We start from the raw sequence: 23,325 nt of genomic DNA, 5'->3' as shown, positions 1-23,325 counted from the left end.
AGAAGAGGGGATGGAAGACATTACAAGTAATTGTGCCAGAAGTAGATAATGAGAAACTGGAAGCAGCAAGTAAGATAATTCTTTCTAGGAGTTTGATATTCAAAGTAAGGCAATGACATATAAAGATAATAGCTAGAAGATAAGACAGGGTCAAGTGAAGCTTTTCATTAAGTATAGACTTTAGGGGAAAGTAACTAGGAAGACAAGAAACTGAAGATGCAGGAGAAGAATTTTTAGTGGAAAAAGCTCCTAGAGCAAAGACAAGAAATGATGGAATCAGTAGCACAGATTAGCTCTGGCAGGAAAGGCAGAAGAAGAAAATAGAGAAATGGAAGGATTATATGATTTAAAGTAAGACTGAAAAGATTATGGATTTAGCTAATCTTATCAATACCACTATCTAAAAGAGTTCTGAAGAACTCATGATGAAAAATGCTATTCAGCTCCAGAGAAAGAACTGGTGAATTGAGTGAAAAGTGAAATATTTTTTTTCACTTTCCTTGTTTTTCTTTCCTTGCTTTGCAACATAGCTAAAATAGAAATATATTTTGTATGAATTCACATGTGTAACTGATATCACATTGCTTGCCTTCACAATGGTAGGGAGAAGGTTTAGACAGATATGAACTCAATGAAAAAAATCAACATGTATATATGTATACATCTATAAAAAAATCAATTAAAAATAAAAAATATATACATACTATATATATATATATATATATATATATTTTCTTAGATTCTGTCCAAGAGCAGTCAAATAAAACTAGTCATTATTTTTGACAATTATAACTTTCTTTCTTGAAAATTAAGACATATGCCTGACACTAGTTTTGTAATGTTTAATAAATATGAATTCAACAACAAAAAAAAAGGAGCAAAGAATTTATGACAGATGAGGTCAATTTCATCAATAAAGTAAGAAATGTGATGATCTGTTATGGGAGAGATGATTGGTAATAGAATAATTTTAAGGATTTAAATGGAAAAGAAAAGGTTTGAAACAACTATTGCAAAAAGTAGGATAGTTAGTTAATTAGAGAAAAATAAAAAGACTGTTTTTCAATTAAGGTCCAGTTAAGATTAGATTATAAAATTTACAAGTGGATCAGTTGTGATTTTCTCCAAAGGTGTTAAGTAGCTTTCAAATAGCAACCATCCAAAGTTGATGGTTAGCAAAACATAAACAACAGAAGGACAAGGAGCAGAGGATAGACCATAGCTGAATTCACTAAGATCAAGTCTGTGAAGGAGGAAAAGTAGGTCAAAGAAGAGATAATTTTGAGAGAAAAGGTTGGAAGTTCTAAAAGTTAGAGTGAGGATGAAGAATAGATTTAAGAGAAGTGAGGCAAAGTGAAAGGTACCAGAAGTATGATCAGTGAGGGAAATTTCATACCTTATCATCCTTAACTTTGAGCAATTTGGGGGTAATGATAAAGTCTATTGTTTCCTCTCTAATGGAGCTCTGGTGATTGAGGGGGTTGATGATGTGGGATGCAAATATATCTGAAAAGACTTCAAGGTGGTTTCCATCTCTGTAAATGCTAACTTTAATCCACAGAGATTTGGGGAGCACTTAATAGGAATTTGCTCCTCAGTGAAAGGGGCATCATTACCAGTTGATTAAAGCAGAGGACAGGAAAGTTAAAGGCAACAGTAGACTGGGCAATTGTAAGCAAAGGCAGCCATGTAATGATAACACTCATCTCCTCAGTAAGATGGAACCTTTCCTTCTTTGAGTGTGACTAAAAAAGGCAGAGGAATAGATACCAATGATGATAAATTTTGTAGTAAAGGAGGCTACTGATCCTGAGAGGCAGGTTTTTTAATTCAGCAGTGGGGAAAGATAAAATCCTTTGTTCAAAAATATCCAGGGGTTCTTTAATGCCCAGTAAAGTTTAAATGCCTAGCTTGATCTGATATCCAAGGTCCTCTCCATTTGAGAAGGCACCCTTCCATTATATGTTTATTCCACATTACATAACCATTTACACTGGAGTTAACCTGAGCATCCTTTGCTTCAGAATGCTGTCTCTTATTTACAATTGCTCACAAGCTCTCCCTGTCCAGAATTCTTTCCCCTCCCCATTCATTAAGGCCTAAACCAAAACATTCTCCTAGAAGCAGTTGACCATCCTAGTCAATAATTACCTTTCCCCTCTGACCCCAAACAGCACTCTGCTTTCCCCCTTTAATGCTTTTATAATTTAAGATTAGATTGTCAACTCCTTGAGAGGAGGGTCTGTATCTCCAGTTCTTAGAACAGAGCTTGGCACTCAACAAATACTTGCTGAGTGACATGACTGTGTGTTATAACTCTATCTTGTCCAGAAGGGCAGTGAGATAAAATCTTTGCTAAACTTGTTTATCTTCTTAATTGCTAAGTACAAAAATGTGCACACAGAGATGTTTAATACTTATTGTATAGTGGGTATACCAGTAAAGTGTAAGTTTACCAATTAACAACCATGGACGGCAAGGAAGTGCCAGAGACAGATTGTGGACCTGAAGCCAGGCAGACCTGAGTTCAAATATTACCTCAGAAATTCCAAGAGAAACTTCAGTAACATTCATATCCTTAAGTAAAACATAATGAGAGTCAAGATTAAAATTATGATAAAGAACAAGCAGGGAAAGTAGAAAGGAAAACTAATTTATTTCCTATTTTCTTTAACTATAATTCTGAGATTATATTTAAAACATGCCCAAATCATGATAAGCTATATTATTTCTAAAAGAATTTGAGAAAAAAAGTACGTTTCTATTATCCATTCTGAAGCATAGCAATTTTAAAGAAAATTATACTGTTATTTTGATCTAAACTAAACTATCCATGTTGTTATTACTTAAACCTATTTTCTTAAAGTCTATCCTGGTGAAAGTGAAAGCAGTTAAGCTATTCTCTCTGAGAAAGGGTCTTTCTGTATTTGAAAATATATTTAAAAATCTTTTGAACTTCACTGAAATGGAATAAACCTTCATTTTAAACTTTCTCTTAGCAAAGTCTCTTTTAAAAAACTTTTCATATCTGTGATTCATCTTTAGTTGCAATAACCAGAACTGGATACAATATTATGTTAATATGTATTTCCCCACCTTTAGGCAGTTAGGTGATATAGTGGCTAGACTGCTAGAGTTGTAGACACAAAGATATCAATTTAAATCGGGATTTAGATACTTATTTGCCATATGATCCTAGGGAATTTAAACTCTCTCTTAGACTCTGTTTTCTTAACTATAAAATGGGGACAAAAATAGTATCTATCTCCCAGGGTTATTGTGAGGATCAACTAAGATAATATAAAACTACCATGATATTACATCACTAAGAGCTATTATTATTTATAAATTACATTATATAAATGCTAACTATTATTGACCTATTTAAACATTTCAAGAAGATATTTTCTACTTTGAAATAGTGTTAGAAAATCATATCTTCTTGAATATCAGCTTCATTGTATTTCAAATTAAAATTAAATGTAGTCATAATATTTTTGCAGATGGTTTTCTTGTCTTGAGTTTATTGAACTGAAATAGAACTTCAGACTGTCAAAGATCTATAAAAAAGTTTTAAGTGCTAAATAGCATAAGGTAATATCACTAAATACTTATTTCCTCTCACTATCTCCTTATTACCTAAATGTTTCTGAAATTTATTTCATTTATTTGAAATTTTATTTTAAGTACTTCCCCATTCACACACACAAAATTTCCTTTAAATGGATTATCTTTCTGCCCAATCCTTTTACTTGCATAAATTTTGATAAACTTAATGTCCTCTTAGCTTTCTAGAGTTAACTCCACCCAATTTCTTACTCTTTTCTGCTAGTATATGTAAATTCTAATTTTTTAATATAAAAAAGTTTGCTCTACAAACATTATGCATTTTCCAAGTCTATCTTAAAAGACTAGCAGTGACAAACTCAAATCCATCTCTTTAAAATTTGCTGCACACAAGTGATACTCCAAAAACTTGTTATAAAATGAAAGTTCTCACATATAAACTGAAGATGCTCTAATCATTCCTATATTGATAGAAAACTAGTACATAATACAGAAAAATCTGGAGGGTCACACTCTTTTAATAGAGAATCCCTCTTCAATTCAGATTTTGCACTAGATACCCTGGAAGATAATGGCAAACATATCTCCCTAATTTTTTCTCAATCAGAGGTCATCAAATACAGCTGTTACTGTGTCTTTTAGGCAATCTAATGTGATTTTAATGTATGCAGAGGAGACACATTATGGGAAGTAAAGTTGAAGACACTATTTGACATGGCCAAGTCAAAAATTTTTTTATGATTAACATTTTCTATACCTTTCAGTCCTATGTGATTACATGTAGCTTGCTTTATAAAGTCATTTACATAAGTTTGCCTGTTCCATTTTCATATTTCATCAAAGATGTCCTTGATATTACACATGTACACTGTGTATGCAATTATTCTCATAGAGATCTATATAAAGATAAGAATCATCAACAGTTACTGATATTTTCTTCAGTATCTTTTTTTGGGGGTAATGACTTCCATATAATTGTTTTTAACTATTTGCTGCCCTCCTCTTTCTTTTTTTTCCACTTTGTTTTTTACAGGGCAATGGGGTTAAGTGACTTACCCAAGGTCACACACAACCAGGTAATTATTAAGTGTCTGAGGCCATATTTGAACTCAAGTCCTCCTGATTCAAGGGTTGGTACCCTATCCACTGCGCACCTAGCTGCCACTGTACTCCTCTTTCTAATAATTTGACTTGGTCTTCTCAACCTATTTAATCCATATTAGGCATCGGCCCTGGAGTCAGGAGGACTTGAGTTCAAATTTGACCTCAAACACTTAATAATTACCTAGCTGTAAAAACCAAAAGAAAAAAGTTATGCCATTTTTACAACATCACTATTCTCTTGTGATGCTATGTAGCATAGCTTCAATTCATAGATGACCTGTCTTGTAATAATTAAAATTGTGGGTTACTCCAATGGCAATGCCAAGGCCTACAACAGGTTGTAAGATACAACAAATTACCAATACAAAGAGATTTATAACTAGACAATGAGGTTATCCAGGCATGGGGTGGGAGCAAAAGATAGTTAATTGGTGGTGAGCACACAAGCTCCATCTAGGTAGTATCTGTGTCATATCAAGAGATCATGAAGACATTTAGCTTCCCTCCATCCCCTATCAAAATGGTTGCCCCCCCCCCTGTGGATTTATATGAAGTCATGAATAAGAATCAGAAAGAGTGACAAAGTGCGGACAAGTGGTGATGTATATCATCAAAAGGATTGTCAACATTGATGGGTCCAGATTCAGTGATGTTCTGAAGTATTAATTATACACAACACTATCAGGGACAAAGTTATCAAGTAGAAAGGGCATTATAAACAGGGTCAAGACACACTTGAGCTCCAATTCCACTTCTGACACTTATTTCTGTGACTATGATTCAACCTCTCTAAGCTTCTTTCTGCATCTGTAATATAGTAATAATATGCATAATATCTACCTACCTATTAGATTGTGTGAGGATAAAATGAAATGAAATAGAAGCATTTTGTGAACTGTTAAGTCATTACACAAATATCCATTATTATCATTATACTGCTCCTTCTCAAATCAAGGTTTTTCACTTTGTAAGACTGATACCCCTCCTCAATTCTTGACAAAATCATGTTGATTTTTGGCCAACAATATAGTCCCTTAAAAATGTAATAATAATCATATCTAACATGTATCTATCACTTCAAGGATTATATAACAGTCTATAGAAGTATGGTATCTCACGTGATTTTCATAATCACCCTGTGAGATAGATATCATAGATATTATTATACCCATTTTTCAGGTATTTGTTAGACTACTTTTTCTAAGTCTTATTAGGTTAGGTCTGCAGTTTCGAATGCCATTCACTTTTGATGTTTTTCAAGGGTCCTTTTCTAATCTTCAGGTTTCTTTGTTATTCTTCCAGTCTTGAGTATGATTTTTTATAAGCTTCTAGGGTCACAGTTACTATCTAAAGTTTTCAGAAAAGCTGTTAGTAGTACAGAGAATATGCAGAGCTGTTTCAGTATTCAGAGTCTTATAATCTGAATATATAATTTTTGAAAGTGTCCCCCCCCAAAACTTTCATCTAATATTTAATGAAGTTTCTCATGTTTTTTTATCTTTAATTTTTTAGGTTTTTGCAAGGCAATGAGGTTAAGGGACTTGCCCAAGACCACACAACTAGATAATTATTAAGTGTCTGAGGGTGGATTTGCATTCAGGTCCTCCTGACGCCAACCATTTTGATAGGGGGTGCTCTATTCACTGCGCCAGCCACCTACCCTTTCCATGTTTTCCAGAGTATTTTTTCTACTTGGTTGTTGGTTAAAATTTTTAATGAAAATCAATATGCCAAATATTGTATGTTTAGCTATTTTCAGTCTTGACTAATTCTTCATGACTCCTTTAGGGATTTTCTTGGCAAAGATACAAAAGTGGTTTGCTATTTCTTTCTCTAGCAAATTTAACAAATAAGGAAACTGAGGGAAACAGTGTTAAGTGATTTGCCTAGTGTCAAACAGCTAATAAGTGTCTGAAATAACATTTGAATTCAGGGCTTCTAACACCAGGCCCAGCACTTCAACTACTGTGCCAATTAGTTGCTCAATATACATATATATTATAAACTGCAAAAAAGTCAGTTTTGAAATAGTATGCCAAAATAAACGTTACTTCATTTAAAAAAACTGTGTCAAATATAATTAAAACTTCGACCTTAATATTTATTTATTGATTTATATAACATTAAGTTTCTGTGAAGTACAGAAGAACTAGGACACTTGGACATGGCACTGGCTCTAGGGTGAGAAAAATCTTCCTTTAAGTCCTACTTCTTAACCTCACTGCATGTTTGACTTTGGGCAAGTTAATTAACCTTCTGGACCACAGACTCCTCATCTGTAAAATGGGTAAGTTACATTTTATGGCCTCTAAAGCTCCTTATCATTCTAGGATGTGCTCTTATAATCAATAAACAAGCATCGGAACAGTGATAAACATTTGCTTTAAAAATATTTTGATTCAATTTACCAATTGAAAAACATAGAAACCACATCATCAGTAGCAAAATGTTCAGCAAAGATAAAATAAAACCTATTATAGAGAGTTAGAAAAACATGTTTCTCTTTTCAAAATGCAATACTCTCAAACAGAATAAGGTCCTTAAAAATAACAGCTGCTTTTTTTTTCCGATAGGTAATATTCTAGTGTATTTTCCAAACTGTAAATCCAAATCAACAAACAGCCAAAAATATACTATAAGCTTTTCAAACTCAAATCTATTAAACTGGAATTTCTATTTAAGTAACTGAAACATGTATCTTATGACACATATGTAACATAGTAGTCAGACATACCTTCTGACTACTAGATTATAATTATTATTTTTAAATTATAAATTATAGAACAATTCTATCTATATTTTCATAAGAAATAAGTTTCTGTTTTATAATTCTGTGAAATGAGTTTGAACTTAAAGGTCTTTTAAAGGTAAAAAAAAGAGTAAGAAAAACACATAGGGAGTGGCAGTACTGGAAAAATACTTCATCTATATAAAAAAACCAGCCCTATCATTTTTGACAATTATCTGTTGCTTTATGAACATACTGATATATCGTAAACTGAATGCTACAGCTTTAATTGAAGTTTGAACATTATAAACAGTTACAAGTCTGGCTCTGGCCTGTATTCTAATACCATCAGCAGAACAGAGATGGAAAGCATAAACAAACCTTTTAACTAGATTATAGTCTCTAAAATGGCTAACAAACCCTTCAGCAAAAACTCCTATTTTACAAATCTTAAGGATGGAAAAGTATTCTGAAAATAATTCTAAAATAATAATTCCTAGAATAACTTTAATAGATGCTATTTGATTCTGTATAGATTTCAATCATTATAATCTTTGTGATATTTATAATCTTTTGATATTTTTTACTTTTAACTTCACAAGTAATAAAAACTGTTATTTTTATATAACATTTTTGTAAATTTTTGTCAGCTTGACACAGAATATCATTTTTCAAATTTTATTATTTCTTACCCTCAATGTAAAGCACTTGGTTTAACTCTACTCACCATCCTTATTAACATATTAAACTCATCAGTATCAATAAATTAGCAGAAAGACCAAGGTAAATCTCATCTACTAATCTTCATTAGATATTTAAGAAAAACCAATAATCTTGGAACCAAGAGTAAATAAAATGGTGCTTTTAATACTGTCAAGATAGCCATATTTTTATATGTTCCTAATTGAAATGGCAGCTGTATTATTACTATTAAAATAAAATGTTAGGTTAAGAACTAACATTTCAACATAAAGACCATATATTCTAATTTCTAACTCTTGAAATTGATAGACCATGCTTTGTTATCACACTTTAGAGAAAAGCATAGGTGGGTATAAGCAAATATATCTCTATCAACTACTCAGTGCAAGGGAACATAATAATGAATTTAAAGAATTCATAATTTAAAGAATTCATAAACTTCTCACAAAATAAAGAAGTTAAGGTTTTCCCATCTTTTGGTTTGGTACATTAATATTACTTATACTGAGAATGCTATCTCAGAAAAAATTCTTTAAAACTTGTTTTTCTGACTCTTACATTGTCTTAATTAGACCCAGCTTACCTAAAAAGCTAATATATTAGTACTTACAGATGTAGGAGACCACAGAATATTATACCTCAAATAACTGCAAGTTTATGAAATGGCGGTGGGGGGGGAGGTTGGGCAAATTAATTTTCTAGATTAATTAAGGATTAACTAAAGCTTTTTTTGTTTCATTCTACTTACTCTTCTTCATGATTTAACCTGATATTTTCAAAATGACTACAATAATATAGATAAAAATAACAACAACAACAAAACAAACAATTCTGTATTGCTCAAACTTACTCCTTAAGGAGAAAAGAGAAATAGATCCTTAGTACTTTCACTGGTGATGGACTATGGGAGTGGAATACTGCAAATGACTATTTTAGCAGGTATGAATATTTTTTTCTGAACCGTATATTTTCTTCTTAATTTTTCTTTCTTTTTTTAAATTACCCTCCTTGTGAGGGGAAGGGACATATTTAGAAATAAAAAACAAAATATTGCAATAAAAAATAAAATTTTAAGATTTAAAATTTCAAAATGTAACCTTGTATTTGATAGTATTCATAGAATTTCATAGCTGAGCACTTTACTATATACCATACTTGGTAAAATAAAATATAACAGTTCATTAATATTTACTAAGCACCTATTCTGAGTAAAGACACTGGGCTGGGTTCAGGGAAAATGAAAATCAAAATAAAACATTTCTTACCCTCAAAGAACTTAAATTTTACAGAGACTATCCTAATAAACATTTTAAGAGTAATAACAAAGAGATATTTGTTTTATAATTGAAAACTTGCAAAGCCATAGTATAGTTAGGAGATTTGGCTCAAAGGTGGTTTGGATGTCCCATTGTTTATTTTCTTGTGACTTAATACCCTTTTATTCCCAAACATACACCTTCCTGGCCCCTGCCCCCCATTGCCCCCCCCCAACACAGAGGTGGAAAAGTCCAGGTAGTTGAGTGCTATCTAGGTTAATATAAGCACTTGATGAATAAGTCAAAGATTGCTTTCCAAATACTGTCAATAATTTAGTTATTCCAAGATAATTCTTCTCCTGCAAATGAAACAATGGAGGAATAGAAAGATGCCTTATAGTGAATCTTATAGGGGCAATATAGTAATTACCATTGCATCCAAAAAGAAAACCAAGTACTTTAGATATTAAAACATGTGCATACCCACCAGACACTAACTAATCATTTTTGTTTAATTTGTTTAAACAATAATAAATATTAGTTTGCTACAATTAACAATCTAAAATGCCTTGTTTTTTAATAGCAAATCTTGGGTCAAACTATAGAATTTTTAACCCATTTATTAAAATAAATTATTAAAAGCTCAAATGTATAAATGCTAAAGGACTGATAATTTCTCTTAAGGCACAGTGAAGATATCTTCACTTTTTATAAAAAGGAAATAAAGCAAACCAAGTTGCATTCTGGTCTGATATGCTCCATGTAATGTCCCTCCAAAAGAAAAAAAATATATTATTTTTCCAATATTATAATGCCATGATTTTTATCACAGGTATATTACATATTACTAATTACACTTTATTATTAAATTAGTGTAAATAAATTATATTTCTAAGAGTCGAGATAAAAGTTTTGGTAATAGGAAGCCAGTTGAAAACAGTGACAAGAATAGAAACAGATATTTGATTGTCTTTATAAGCAAATAACTTGTGCTTCAGAGACTGTTCTAAATGGGGGTCTTAATCTATTTCATATCATGGACTGCTTTGGAAGTGTGATTGATGAAGCTTATCTACTGTTTCTCAGAGTAATGTTTATGAACACATAAAATAAATACATAAGATTACAAAGAAAACCAATTATATTAAAATATACTTATCAAAATTGTTTAAAAGCAAGTTTATGGATTCCAGGAGAAAATCCTTGACCTAAAAGAAATATCACAAAAGGAACTAACATGGTTCAATCCCTTTGTTACCGAATCGGCAACTATACCAGAACTATTAACCATGATATGAAATGGTACGGTTATTCCCTGTTCAATGGGCATTCATGTATATACTTATAAACAGGTAATTTTCTTAAAGTTAGAGAAACATCATCAAATCACCATTTTAAAGTCCCAACTTATTTAAAACTGAAAAACTTAGCTATCAACTCTAGCAGGTATTCAGTATGCTTTAATAAACATTTCAAAAAAGGGGATAGTATTATTTAATTAAATCATACTTAAGAAATGGTATGTGATCAGGTGTTATATAAATAAAACCTGGAAAGGAAAAAAGTCCAAAAGCAAAAAAACCATAAGAATTTCCTGAAAATGAATTTTTAAATCATTATGTGAGACAAACTGCTCAATATGAGCTGATATCAGCAATTTCACTCTTGAGAAAAATTTTCCACAGCTTACTTTTTCAATTAAAAAATGTTCATTTTAAATTATTCTGTTATAGTATTGGTATAGTATAGTATAGTATTAACACCACTGTGGTTAGTTCTAGAGAACTAGAAATGGAAACCATAGAGTCTATTTTCATTGTCCAAAGGGAGCAATGGAAATACCCAGAATACTGTATTAAGTGGAAAATTCATTTTAAAATCATATTGTTTTAATAACATACAGTAATATTCTTTTAAACACATGTTTTTTCCCACCTAACAGTGTCTATTTAATTTATGTAAAAGTTACATTTTAAAGAAACATGAAAACATCATATAAACATTTGGAATACTTAACAAATATTTCTTTGGATAAATATGTTATGCAATCTATTTTGAGGTTTTCTGGTGGACTTCTGGCATATCCTAATGGTGTTTAGATGTATCCATATGCCCTGCAAAGAGCAAAGCTTACAACTATTTGGATAAGTACTGCCCATCCCTCCTCAAAAAACAAAAACAAAAAAACCCAACCCTCTAGAGAGAAGAAAGACCTCTAAAATAATTGCTACTTTGCATACCTGGGGCAAAAGGTCTTACTACTGCAATGACCTATCACTGTATTTATCACCTTATAAAATTAAAGTTAACTAAATCAGTTTCAAATCAAAATTTGCTATTACATTTTTTTCCAAGTTGGGTCAGTGATCATTATCTATTAAAATTTTTGAATTTATCCAAAAAAATCTATGAGATATTCCATGCTTTTATCAATAGTTTTTTCTTTCCTATGATAAGAACATTATGGGATGATTTAAATACATAATCCCATTGTTAAGAAAAGACTGGAAATGGGAGTGGGAAAGGAAGAATAAAGACCAATGAAATTATCATTTGAATAAAAAGCTAGGGCCTAAAAAGACATCAATCTAGTTTTTAAGTTTTATTTATTGTTGCAAAAAGTCAGTTATGAATCCTTAATACAATGGTGGGAGGAAAACAGACTGTCTGATTAAAATGGGGGGGGAACAGCAAATTTGGAAGAAAACAATAAAGTGATATCCATTTGATTATGGATAAATTCAATTTATGATGTAAAAAATCAATGCCAAATTACATAAATTAAAATAGAAATGCATTGTTTATTGTCATAAGACAGAAATTTTGATTTTTACTTTAACTTTCTTGCAGAAATTACATGCTTTGCAAAAATCTAATAAAGACCAAGCTTCCAAACATAATTTTAAAGAAAAATGGAGAAAGTTACACTAATAAGGCAGTGTGATCTTGTGGCAAAGTTATTTGCTAAAATAAGGAGTTCTAAATTCTAGAACTGTTTTTGACATTAGGTAAACAGTGTGACCTTGGACCAGCTTACTTAATTATCCTGAGCCTCAGTGGATACATATGCAAATTTATGAGTTGCATGGATAAATGGTTGGGGTTAAATTATTTCTAAAGTCCTTGTGAGCTTTAAAAAAAAAAAAGACAAAAAAATGCTCTTTGGGTCAGACAGATTGGATTTGAGTCCTGTGATTAAATACATGACCTTGGTTAAGTGTTTTAGTTTCTCTAAATTTCAGTTTCCTCATCTGTAAAATGGGAGTAATCATACTGTAACTCTCTCACAAAGTAGAATGGAAAGTTCTTGGCAAACCTTAAGACACAATTTAAATATGTTACTATTATTATGCTTCTACGACACTAACAGTGCAACTATTTTTCCCAAATAAACATGGAAAAAACCACCATCAATAATCTCAAATACTTGTCAATCTGCTTCAATTTGGTTAAGTTTAGCATAAACAATGCATAAAGGTTTACTTAGGAGGTTTTCAAGGAACTCAAGCATACAGGGCAAATGAAGAGTATTGTACTCAAGACATAAATTTAAGAAGTTTTACTTAGCTGCCTACTGGGCAACTATTTTGAACTGTCCCAGTTATCTACACAATTTTCTTCACTTTAAATTGATTTCTTCACTAAAGTGCTACCCTATGTCTCAAGAGTTACAGGTAGCTCTGAGAAGAGAAAATCATAGATGGACTTGAAATGATATTAATGGTAGGAGAATAAACTTGAACATGGCACAGGATTCTGCTTGCATATGAAGTACATCAGTATCACCTCAAATAAAGACAAGGGAAGGACTATAATTTGGTACAGGAGAACAGGAAATAGAATCATATGTTTATTTCAATACCTTTTTTCTTACATGTAAATGACCAATTTTGTACAAGATGTTAATCACAATTTTACAGAGCAAGTTTCTGTACGTATACATGTCACATTAGAACATTAGTATCTCCTTTGACTTAATAATCTAAAAAATACAAGATTAAAATTAAAAACTGCTTGCTATATTTCTCTAATCACTTATTCATAATATTTGTTACATATCATTCTAGATTTATTTTTCTCCCATTCTTTCTAGGCTGATCAAATTGCTGTTTTCATATTACTAGTCTGATCACAAAATTGCTGCTTTAAAGAAGAATATTTTTTGCTGACATAAATTATGGGATCAGACATACCAATGTATTTACAAAGAAAGGATTTGTGTGCATATATGTATGTGTATATCCCTCTTCAAATAAAGGATAAGGAACATGCATGTATGAAACTGAATCCCATTTTCTAACTCAAGCCTCACCAAAAGGCCTACACAGTAGCGTTCAAAAATATACTTTCTAGCATTTGTGAAATGAAAGCACTCAATCAATTTTAAGGAAAATCAGTAAAGATTATTAACAAAAATAAAAAATCTTAAAACTTTAAGCTATATATATACATATATATATCTATCTTTACTGTTTGCGTCTGACACCATGACTGCCTACACTTTGTGATTTCCTCGACTCAAGCATCTTTCAAAAATCTTTCTTTTACATGTAATAAGCAAATAGACTCACTACCCCAAGAGATGAAAAATTCATCGCAATTTACAAGAGTAAATAAATAATTCAGTTAAAACTGAAAGTGATACCCAATCCAGCAAACTATTGATGGAAAAGCTTGGCCTTCCTTGAAATCAAAATAACAAAAGTTTTCAAGTGGGGGTGACTTGTTTCTGGTAACTTAAAAGGAGTGGAATGCCAACTTAATAATATAGCAGTTATAATTCAAGTCTTGGTGAAAACAAATTCCACAGTAAGAATAAGGAAAAAGAAAAACCAGGTTATTATTTGAACTTTGCTTTTTCGAGCATTAAACTTTATATAGTGATATATGGAATCAATTAACTAAAAAGTAAAGGACAGCAGACAAACCATGCCCTACCACTTCTATTAGTAAATATCTTCAATACTGTAAAAGAGAAATCTATATCTCTGAGAAACAAATACAACTAAAAACTGAAATTTCAACCACAAAACCAAAAATACCAAGAAGCCTATTCCAAAACTGGAGTCAATATCCAAATTAGATACAGGGCCAAAAAAGAGGAAAACACTCACGTCTATAAATGGGCAAAGTAGTTCTAATACAATCCATATTATGACATTTCCTCACCCAGAATCAAGCCCAGTGTAGGTTTTACTGGGCAAAAAGAAAAAAAAAAGGCTGTGCAACTGAATTTTTTTTTAAAGTGACAGATCTAAAGTCAGTCTCTCTCTCTCTCTCTCTCTCTCTGTCTCTCTCTCTCTCTCTCTCTCCCCTTCCCTCCCCCCAGAGCCCCACTGCAGAAGGGGGTTTGTTTTTCCAGTATTACCCCACTGAAGCAGAGACACAATAATCTGCTAGATGAAGGAGAAATCACTTTTGCAAACAACAAATAAAAATAAAAGTGTCCTTTTCCTATCTAACAAGAAGGAGATGGGCATCCCACCACACACACACTTTTCTAGTCCATCCCCTTTTTCACTCACCCCCCCACCTCCCAGCACCACCACCTACGCCCCCCACTTCACCCCCGATCTCCACTGCGTAAGTGGTTTGGTGCTACTGTTGCCCCGAAGTGAAAGTCAGAGCCAGAGGGAGGCAATGAAGCCCCTACAGACACACTTACCTTTCCTGCCCCCCACTTTTGAGTCCCTTCCCTGGAGCTGTGGAGGATGACACAAAGGGTAATAAAGGGGGGGAGTGGAGGAGCAGAGGAGGAGGAGGAGGAGGAGGAGAGAAGAAGGAGGAGGAGAGGAGGAGGAGGAGAAGAAGAGGAGAGGAGGAGAGCTGGGGGAAGTGGCTGCTCCTGGGTGTAGTGAGATGTCTCCAGCCAGGGCCAAGCAACAGCAGCAGCAGCAGGAGCAGCAAGAGCAGCAGCAGCTTGAGCAGCAGCAGCAGCTTTAGCAGCAGCAGCCTGAGCAGCAGCTTGAGCAGCAGCAGCAGCAGCAAAGAAGGGGCTGTGTTGCTAAGAGGCTTTTGGTCTCTTTCTCTCCTCCTCTCACGGCCAAAGAGAGAGGGGTGGAGGGGTTGAGGAGAGAGAGAGGAGGGGGGCAGGAGTGGTAAGGGGGGGGGGTGAGAAGAAGAAGAAGAAACTCTCCTCTCTCAGGCTCAATTCCCCTCTCTGAGCTCAGGGGTGGAGGGTGGGGGAAGGAACTCAATCGCCTCCCCCCTCGTAATTCAAGGTTGAAGTGGAGTAAAATTAGTGTCCTGTCCCTTTAAAAATAGAAATAAAAGGTGCCCCCCCTTAGCCTCTGCCTCTCTCTTCATCATCAGCTGCTGCTGCTGCTGGGGTCTCTCTGGTTTGGGGGGGAGGGGGGTTCTGTTAGAAGAGATGGGAGGTTCTCACTGCGCATGTCCCTCCCTGACGGGAGGCTGGTTGGTCGAGGGCAGGAGGAGGGGGAGGGGAGGAAATGAGATGGTTACCCAGAAGGCACCTCGGCGCCCACGACCCGGAAGGTATTGGAGGAAAGGACGGGGGTAAGGGATAACGGGGGGAAAGAGGAGGGGGGCGGGGGGGGAGACGAGGAGGAAGAGGAGTAGGAGGAACTGGAGGAGGAGGAGGAGGAGGAAGTGGAACGCCTAAGCTTTCCCCTCCCACCTGGAGGAGGGCTGATGAGCGGAAGTGGGCGGGGAAGGAGTATTGGGTCACGTGTGACGAGAGAAAGGGGAGGGCGGTGAGGTGGGCGGCCCTGCTGCGGAGCGGAGCATGCCGGGAGCTGCCCTGCACTGGCGGGGGTAGAAGCCGAGCCTAAACCTTTGGGCGGAGTGGAAGCCGCCGCCGCCGCCGCCTCCGCCTCCGTGTCGGACCGCGCGGTCTTCGCTCTCCGGTAAGGCCCGAGGCAGCGTGTTTGCGCAGTGAGTCCGAGCCGGCGCGGCCGAGCTGCGATGGAGGGGCAGCGTCTCCGGTGTGAGGAGGCCGGAGCAGGGAGGGAAGCTGGGAGCCTCGCTAGGCCGGGCTGGCCCCGGCGGGACCCCGCGCGGGCGGGGGAGCGGAGCGAGGCTCCGAGGCGGGCGCCGCGCCGAGCCCCAGGCTCCGTCCCGGCTTCGGGGGCGGCCACGGGGGAGGTGTCCGGGAAGGACCTGCCCGGGAGTGAGAACGCACAAGTGAGTGTTCTCTCCCGAGGTGCACAAGGAGAAGTACTTAAGCTCTGCGCCATTCCCTCGTTCCCCTTGGCCGCCCCCACCCTCTCCATCTGGTCCTCATTGGGGGAGGGGGCTGGCGTGGGCGCCTCCCCGCGAGCCCGCTGCTGGCCGAACCCCCTCGCGTGTCGGAGTCTTCCCGTCGGAAACCACGGAGGAGATGCTTTAGGAAGGCGCCTGATGGCAAATGGGTGGAATTTCCATAGCATCCTGAAGAATCCTGGGAGCGGAGCAAGGGCGAGGGATGCTCTTGGTGACACTGAAGCTTTAGGGAAATAGAATGTTGCTGTGGAGACCTGGGGCGGGGGGGGGGGGGGGTTGTTCCTGGGGATTTGGTTCGATTTCCTTGAATTTAAAAAAAAAATTTGTTTCTTTACCCGGAGGAAACACTGAAAATTAAGGCCGGGAGGGAAGGGAAAGAACTTGAGAACTTGTAAAGGCCATTTTTAATCTGAGTACTAGAAGCTAATGGCATTAACACTTGTGACTCAGTAGCGATTTCTCTAAAATTAGAAAAAAAACATTAGGACTCCATTTATTGTTACAGAAACTACTTAGTTCCAAAGTTTGAATTTTCTTATGTGTACCGCGGCAAAAAACTTAATTCATTAATTTTCTAAATTTGATCGTTTTTATAAATAGATAATGGCTGAGTTATAACAAAGTGACCACCCAATTAAGAGATTGAGACAAACTACATAGGTGGAGGACATATGGGTGGATAACATTTCAAGGAGGTGGTAAATAAAGAATTTTACTGGAGTAAATTGGAATCCTTTTTGCTTGAAGATATTTGAAAAGGTAGTTTTGGAAATAGTTGCATACACAAAGTAAATAACTTGTTAAAAGGATTCTTATTTTTCAAATATCCTACTTGCCTGTCCTTTTGGAAATACAGACCTATACACACATACACACCCCCATTTTATATACCCCTTCTGGAAAGACACACACACACACACACACACACACACACACACACACACACACACACACACACTGTCCATTCATCCATCCATCCATCCATCCAGGATTACCTCTCACAGATTAAATAAGTAAACCTCCATCTCCTATCTTTCCAGGCTTGTTACTCCCATGCGACCTCCTTGATGTTCCTCCCACAAAGCATTCTATCTCCCTGATTCTGAGCATTTTCATAGACTGTCCTCTATATTTGGGATTATTTCCTTTTTCCTCTTAGCCCCTGGCTTGGCTTCCTTCAAATCCTAAATAAAATCCCACCTTCTACAATAAACTTTTCCTGCTCTCTAATGCTCATGTCTTCCCTCTAGTTGATTATCTCTAAATTAACATATATATATATATCTATCTATGTCTGTCTGTATGTATATATCTTCTTTGTACATAGCTATTTGCATGCTGTTTCTCTACCCTACTCTATTAGATTGTCAGCACTTTGGGAGCAAAAACTAAGTTTTTTTTTTTTCATTCCTTTCCACATTGGTTTTCCACATTTACTGGTGCTTCCTTGATTCTAAATAGATGCTTGTTGACCTGCCAGTTAAAATATTGGTACTGAATTCTAATGTGCATTTTCTTTTTTTTCAAGTTGTTTTTTTTTTTCTGCAAGGCAGATGGGGTTAAGTGGCTTGCCCAAGGCTGTGCAGCTAGGTAATTATTAAGTGTCTCAGACCTGTTTTGAACCCAGGTATTCCTGACTCCCCAGGTACTCCTGACTCTAGGGCCAGTGCTTTAGCCACTGCGCCACCTAGCCACCCCCAATGTGCATTTTCAATGATAAACTTCTTTGTTGCAAAATTCTAATGGCAATTCTCTTATTGATAGCATTTGATGTGAATGATGGAACAATAACTTTGAAAGAATCAAAATTTAGGTTAAGGCAGAGAAAGGAAGGAATGATTTATTTAGCACGTACCACATGGGGGGGCATGTGGTTTGAAAACATAGTTTTTGAAGTCCAAAAAGTCTGGGATAGGACCAGGAAAAAAATAAAGGCAAGTTGTGTACTTTCTACAAAATGAAATCTCCTGGAGGAATTCACAAATGGGAGGAGGTTGAGCAGAGGTGGTCCTTCCAAGAAGTCCCTAGGCACTGAAGAAAGTTGAAAGATGAACCATCAGTAGAAAAAAGCATGATAATGAATTTCAGAAGAAAATTCAGCCTGGTATCCAATATAGCTTGCTAGGTAACCAGGTCATAGTGTTGATTCCTATTAATTAGCTATGAATCTTGGACAAAGTTATTAAATGAAGCATATGTTGATAGTCATGACACATTTTTCTTGTTTGTTTTCTGTTCAGGTTCTTTATTAAAAAAAAAACCAAAACAACAGCTCCCATTCTTATGTTTTCCACCAGAGCCAGTCCTTTAATTATAAAAGAATACAATTGTGTTACTCTTGGTGGATTTTGGCAAAGAAGAGACATTCATTTTTAGTTTAGCCATTCCCTTTTGTTTAGGTTGATATAACAGTTTGGAATTGCAAAATAATGACTCCCCTAATGCCACTTATCTTATTGGTGATACTTGTTTGGGAATGGTGAAATAACACAATCTTGGAAGAATCAAAATTTGATATAAGCCTTTGGGCATAGTAATCTTTAAATTGTCTTGGATAAAAAAGACTATATGGTACAAAGTTAAAAAGTGGTAGGGTTCATGGACTTGGTCTCTTCATCTCCTAGGATTTTAATTTCCTTGTCTATTCAGTCAGGTGACCATCAGTTCTAACTGTAGTTGAGATCTAGATGACTGGAAAAGGAGATAGGTTGTCAGACCTGGAGAATTAGAAAAAATGAGTGAATATTGCTAGGGATTATATTGCTGCCTAGATAAGTTAAAAGAATTTTAGTAAGTGTACCAGTCCACTGGATATATCCTCAGTTCAGGATTCTTGAAAAACATGGACAGAATATAATATGAGGTATGTAGGGGCTATGTTCTCTATCTGCGGCCCTATACTGATGAAAATCAGGGTTCCATCAAACAAATTAAATCTATCAATCAAGTACGAAAGTAGTTAAAGATTTAGAAGGAGCTCAAATGATCATCTTGTTCATTTTTTTACAACCTCATTTCACAGATGAAAAAATCAAACAATTAACAAGCATTAAAGTGCCTACTATGTTTAGGACACTATACTAGGTCCTGGGATTCAGATGCATGAATGAAATAATCCATAATCCAAGGAGCTGAGACTCAGAGAAGTTAAATCATATGTGCCAGGTAATAAATAGAAGAGGCAAGATTTTGACCCAAGTTTCCTGACTCAAAAAAGATACTACATCTCTCAGTTTCAGGCATTCTCTGGCTACCGCCCCCCATACCTGTAATGCTCTCTTTCCTCTGTTCCAAGTATTAACTAATATAAATCCCAAATAAAATCCCAACTTTTACAGAAAGCTTTCCTCAAACCCTCTTAATTCCATTGCCTTCCTTCTTAGTTCTTTTCTATTTTTTCTTGTGTATAACTTGCTTTATATATATGTTTGCTTGCTGCCTTCTCCTTTAGATTGTAAGCTCTTTGAAAGCAGGGACTGTCTTTTGCCCCTCTTTTATTTCCAATTCTTAACACAGTACTTGGCAACTAGAGAATAAATATTTATTGATTGCTAGATACTCCACAGAATGTTGTATACTATTTCAGTAGAATGTGAACTCCTCAATGGCAGGAACTGTTTTTCATTTTCAGTTTGTTCCCAGAGCAGTAGTTTCTTGTACATAGGTGCTTTTTAAAATTTTTTGTAATTTATTCATATTATATAATGATTATAAGTGATGTATTATCACTTTATAAATGATTCATAGGATACTTTAAGGGTTTGCAGAGAAATTTGCATATATTGTCTCATTCCTCATAGTAAGCCAGTATATTTGTTACTACAAATATTTATGTTTTATAGATGAGAAACCTGAGTCATAGAGATTAAGTAACTTGTAATTAAATAACTATTAAGTCTCATAATCAGGATTTGAACTCAGGTGTCTCTTTAATTCTAAGGCCTGCATTCTTCCTGCTACTATCTCAATTCATATATAAATTATTCATATATAAATTATTTCTATTATCTAATAATACAAAATTGTTGTAGTATATTAATGTTACCAGTATAGTATCAATATGTGTTTTCTCCTTAAACTAAGGTAGGGGTGGGTGTGCTTGCCCAGGCATGTGTGTACCTCTTCTAAAGCTTCTAAGCAGAGTGAACTGTTTCAACTTGGTCATCAGAAAGGCATTTAGACTTGTACTGACTTTAACTACTCGACTAGGATTGCCAACATTCTCTTCTGGCCCAGTCTTCTCTCACTTACCATTTTGTTGAGCCAACAACATTTCAAAATAAATGTGAATTTATCAAGCAGGCAGACTTCTCACAGTTTTTAGCTTTAATGAACTAGCAGCTGAAACTATTAAAGAAGAGAATATTGTAGAATTGATATTGGAGTTTTTTGATCATATTGATCCATTCCCACTAGATTGACTATGCTATTTAAGGTCACAAGTTTGGTGTATGATGTGTGAAGGTAACTGAAATTTGCCTTATAAAGGAAATAAATATTCTGCTAATTGACATATACCTTGCTATCTATGTGGTTTTGGACAACATAGACTTGAATTTGAGTTCAACTTCTTCATAATTGCAATTAAGGGAAATAAACTGATATCTCTAAGGTTCTTCATTCTTTAAAATTCTTTGATGATAAAATGATTAAGAAGTCACTTTGAGTGCATGCAGAAACTTAGAAATCTCATTCATTTATACAGGAATAGAAAAACATTGTAATTGTATTTTAGAAAAATTAATTTCCTATATTTAGATGTTTTAGTTCATATTCCATTATGTAGTATTAATAGATTTTGTGTATTGTCATTCATGGAATATTTTTTTAAAAACAAAAGAATAGGAAGCAAAATAATTGTTTTAATTTTAAGATGCTCTTTAAGTTTATTGATAGAATTGAATTTTGATATGTGTAAGCAAGGTAAAAATCAAAGAAACCTTGTTTCAAAGAACTTCAGAGTTAAAATCAGTAAATGGTCATTCTTTATGTTCCCAGGGTATAGATTTACTGTATGGTACAATGTTCTGCCCATAATTTGCCAGTTAGATAAAAAGTTCTCATTGAAAGGATTAAGTTTCTCTTTTTAAAAATAGTATTGATTTCTCTAGACAATAGTACATCACTCTATGGAGTATCCACCATTTGGATAAAGTCTGAGAGGACTGGTTGCATCCCTAACTGTAATAGGGAATCATGGACCTTATTTATTATCTCCAACTCAATCACATCCACCTTTGTTTTGAAACACTTCCAGCTAGGCCAGTCCCTTGTTAAGCAAGCACTTCTGAGTGGCATTATATGACCCTCCCAACAACCTCAGAAGTTTTACAGGCTTGTTTGGAAAAATTCTACCCCCCCCCCCAATTATGGCTCCATCAGGCAGTCCTTTTGGACCTTGTGTTCCATGGAAATGGCCAATATTTTGCCAGTACAATGAGAGCTGTATCAATTGTGCCCATCATACAGTGGTCATTTTTCTTATTTGCTCCTCTGTAGTGGAACTACGGAATTGGCTTTAGTTTGCATTTCTCTAATAGTAATTTAGAATATTTTTTCAACATGACTGTTTATAACTTGGATTTCTTCCTTTGAAAACTGCTTGTTCATCTCTATTGACCATTTATCTATCGGGGAATGTTTCTTGTTCTTATAATTTTGAATTAGATCATTACAGTTAATGGAAGTGAGATCATTATCAGAGAAATATGCTGCTAAGCTTCCTCCCTCCCCTTAACTTTCCCTTCCATTTTAGCAGCATTGGTTTTGTTAATGCAAAACCTTTTTTAATTTTGTTTTCTAAATTGCTCATTTTTCTTTTGTGCGATTCTCTTTATCCCTTGTTTACTCTTCCCCATCCATAAAGTGTAAAGGAAATTCCTTCCTTGCTCTAATTTGTTTATAATGTGAAGAATATTCTTTTGGACCTTGTCTTTTTATATTTGATGAGGTGTCTGTCTAATCCTAATTTGTAGGGCACCACAATTCTTTCAGTTACCTAAATTCTCATACTCTGATAGTCTTCATCTCCTATCTACATATCCATTCAGTTACCAATATCTGTCAGTTCTGTCTCAGTATCTCCTATATCCCTCCCCCTCTCTACTCACACAGCATTCACTTGTTCAGGCCCTCAGGATCTTTTTGCCTGGGTTCTTGCTTTAGCCTTCATATTGCTCTCCTTTCCTCAGGTATCTCTACATTCCAATTAGTCTTTCACACAGCTGTCAAAAGCAATTTTCCCTAAAGTGCCTATCTAACCATGTCAAACTCCATTGGTTCCCCTCTATTTATATCTATCAATAGATTGCAATCTAAGATACAGTAGTATTTCATCCTTAACTCTTTTCAATTCCTATTTTTGTAATTTCATAATGTACACAATTATTAGTATAATTGTGTTTATATAGAGAATAGAGATAGACACTTATACCTCTTCTGAAAAAAAAAAACTTTCTTTTACCAATGGAGGTCTATACATTCTTTGCCACTTACAACCTTAGAGAAATATCTACAGCAGAAGTATCAAACACTGCAGCTTGAATCAAATAGTAACTGGAAAATATTTAACAAATAAGTATAAATACAACAAAACATTGTTATATGTTTAAAAGCAAAGTCATTATGTGACCCACAGAGTATTTGATACAACCACCCTAGAGCACCCAGGGAAGTTAAGTTTCTCTGACCACACAGATAGTATGTCTGGGATAGGACTTGAGTCTAGGACTTTGACATTGAGTCTAA

At 35.1% G+C, this 23,325-nt stretch overlaps 2 protein-coding genes across 13 annotated transcripts in view; one reads left to right on the top strand and one right to left on the bottom strand.

The window, feature by feature from the left end:
• The window catches only part of MBD5 (methyl-CpG binding domain protein 5), a 390,335-nt gene extending 374,436 nt beyond the window's left edge, over window positions 1-15,899 (bottom strand). For 4 of the 7 annotated variants that reach the window (XM_074215116.1, XM_074215118.1, XM_074215115.1 and 1 more), the window contains exon 1: window positions 15,023-15,898. The gene's annotated coding sequence lies outside the window, so the exon portion shown is untranslated. Of the gene's footprint in view, window positions 1-15,022 lie in introns of all 7 variants that reach the window. The other 3 variants (XM_074215120.1, XM_074215114.1, XM_074215124.1) reach the window with 3 other exon arrangements.
• Window positions 15,855-23,325, top strand: part of ORC4 (origin recognition complex subunit 4) — a 103,780-nt gene continuing 96,309 nt past the window's right edge. For 2 of the 6 annotated variants that reach the window (XM_074215131.1, XM_074215132.1), the window contains exon 1: window positions 15,927-16,223. The gene's annotated coding sequence lies outside the window, so the exon portion shown is untranslated. Of the gene's footprint in view, window positions 15,874-15,926; window positions 16,224-23,325 lie in introns of those variants that run through there. The other 4 variants (XM_074215129.1, XM_074215130.1, XM_074215127.1 and 1 more) reach the window with 4 other exon arrangements.

The sequence above is a fragment of the Macrotis lagotis genome, chromosome 1 (genome assembly GCF_037893015.1).
Source record: "Macrotis lagotis isolate mMagLag1 chromosome 1, bilby.v1.9.chrom.fasta, whole genome shotgun sequence".
Classification (NCBI taxonomy): Eukaryota; Metazoa; Chordata; class Mammalia; order Peramelemorphia; family Peramelidae; genus Macrotis; species Macrotis lagotis.
This window is presented reverse-complemented; position numbering and strand designations above follow the sequence as displayed.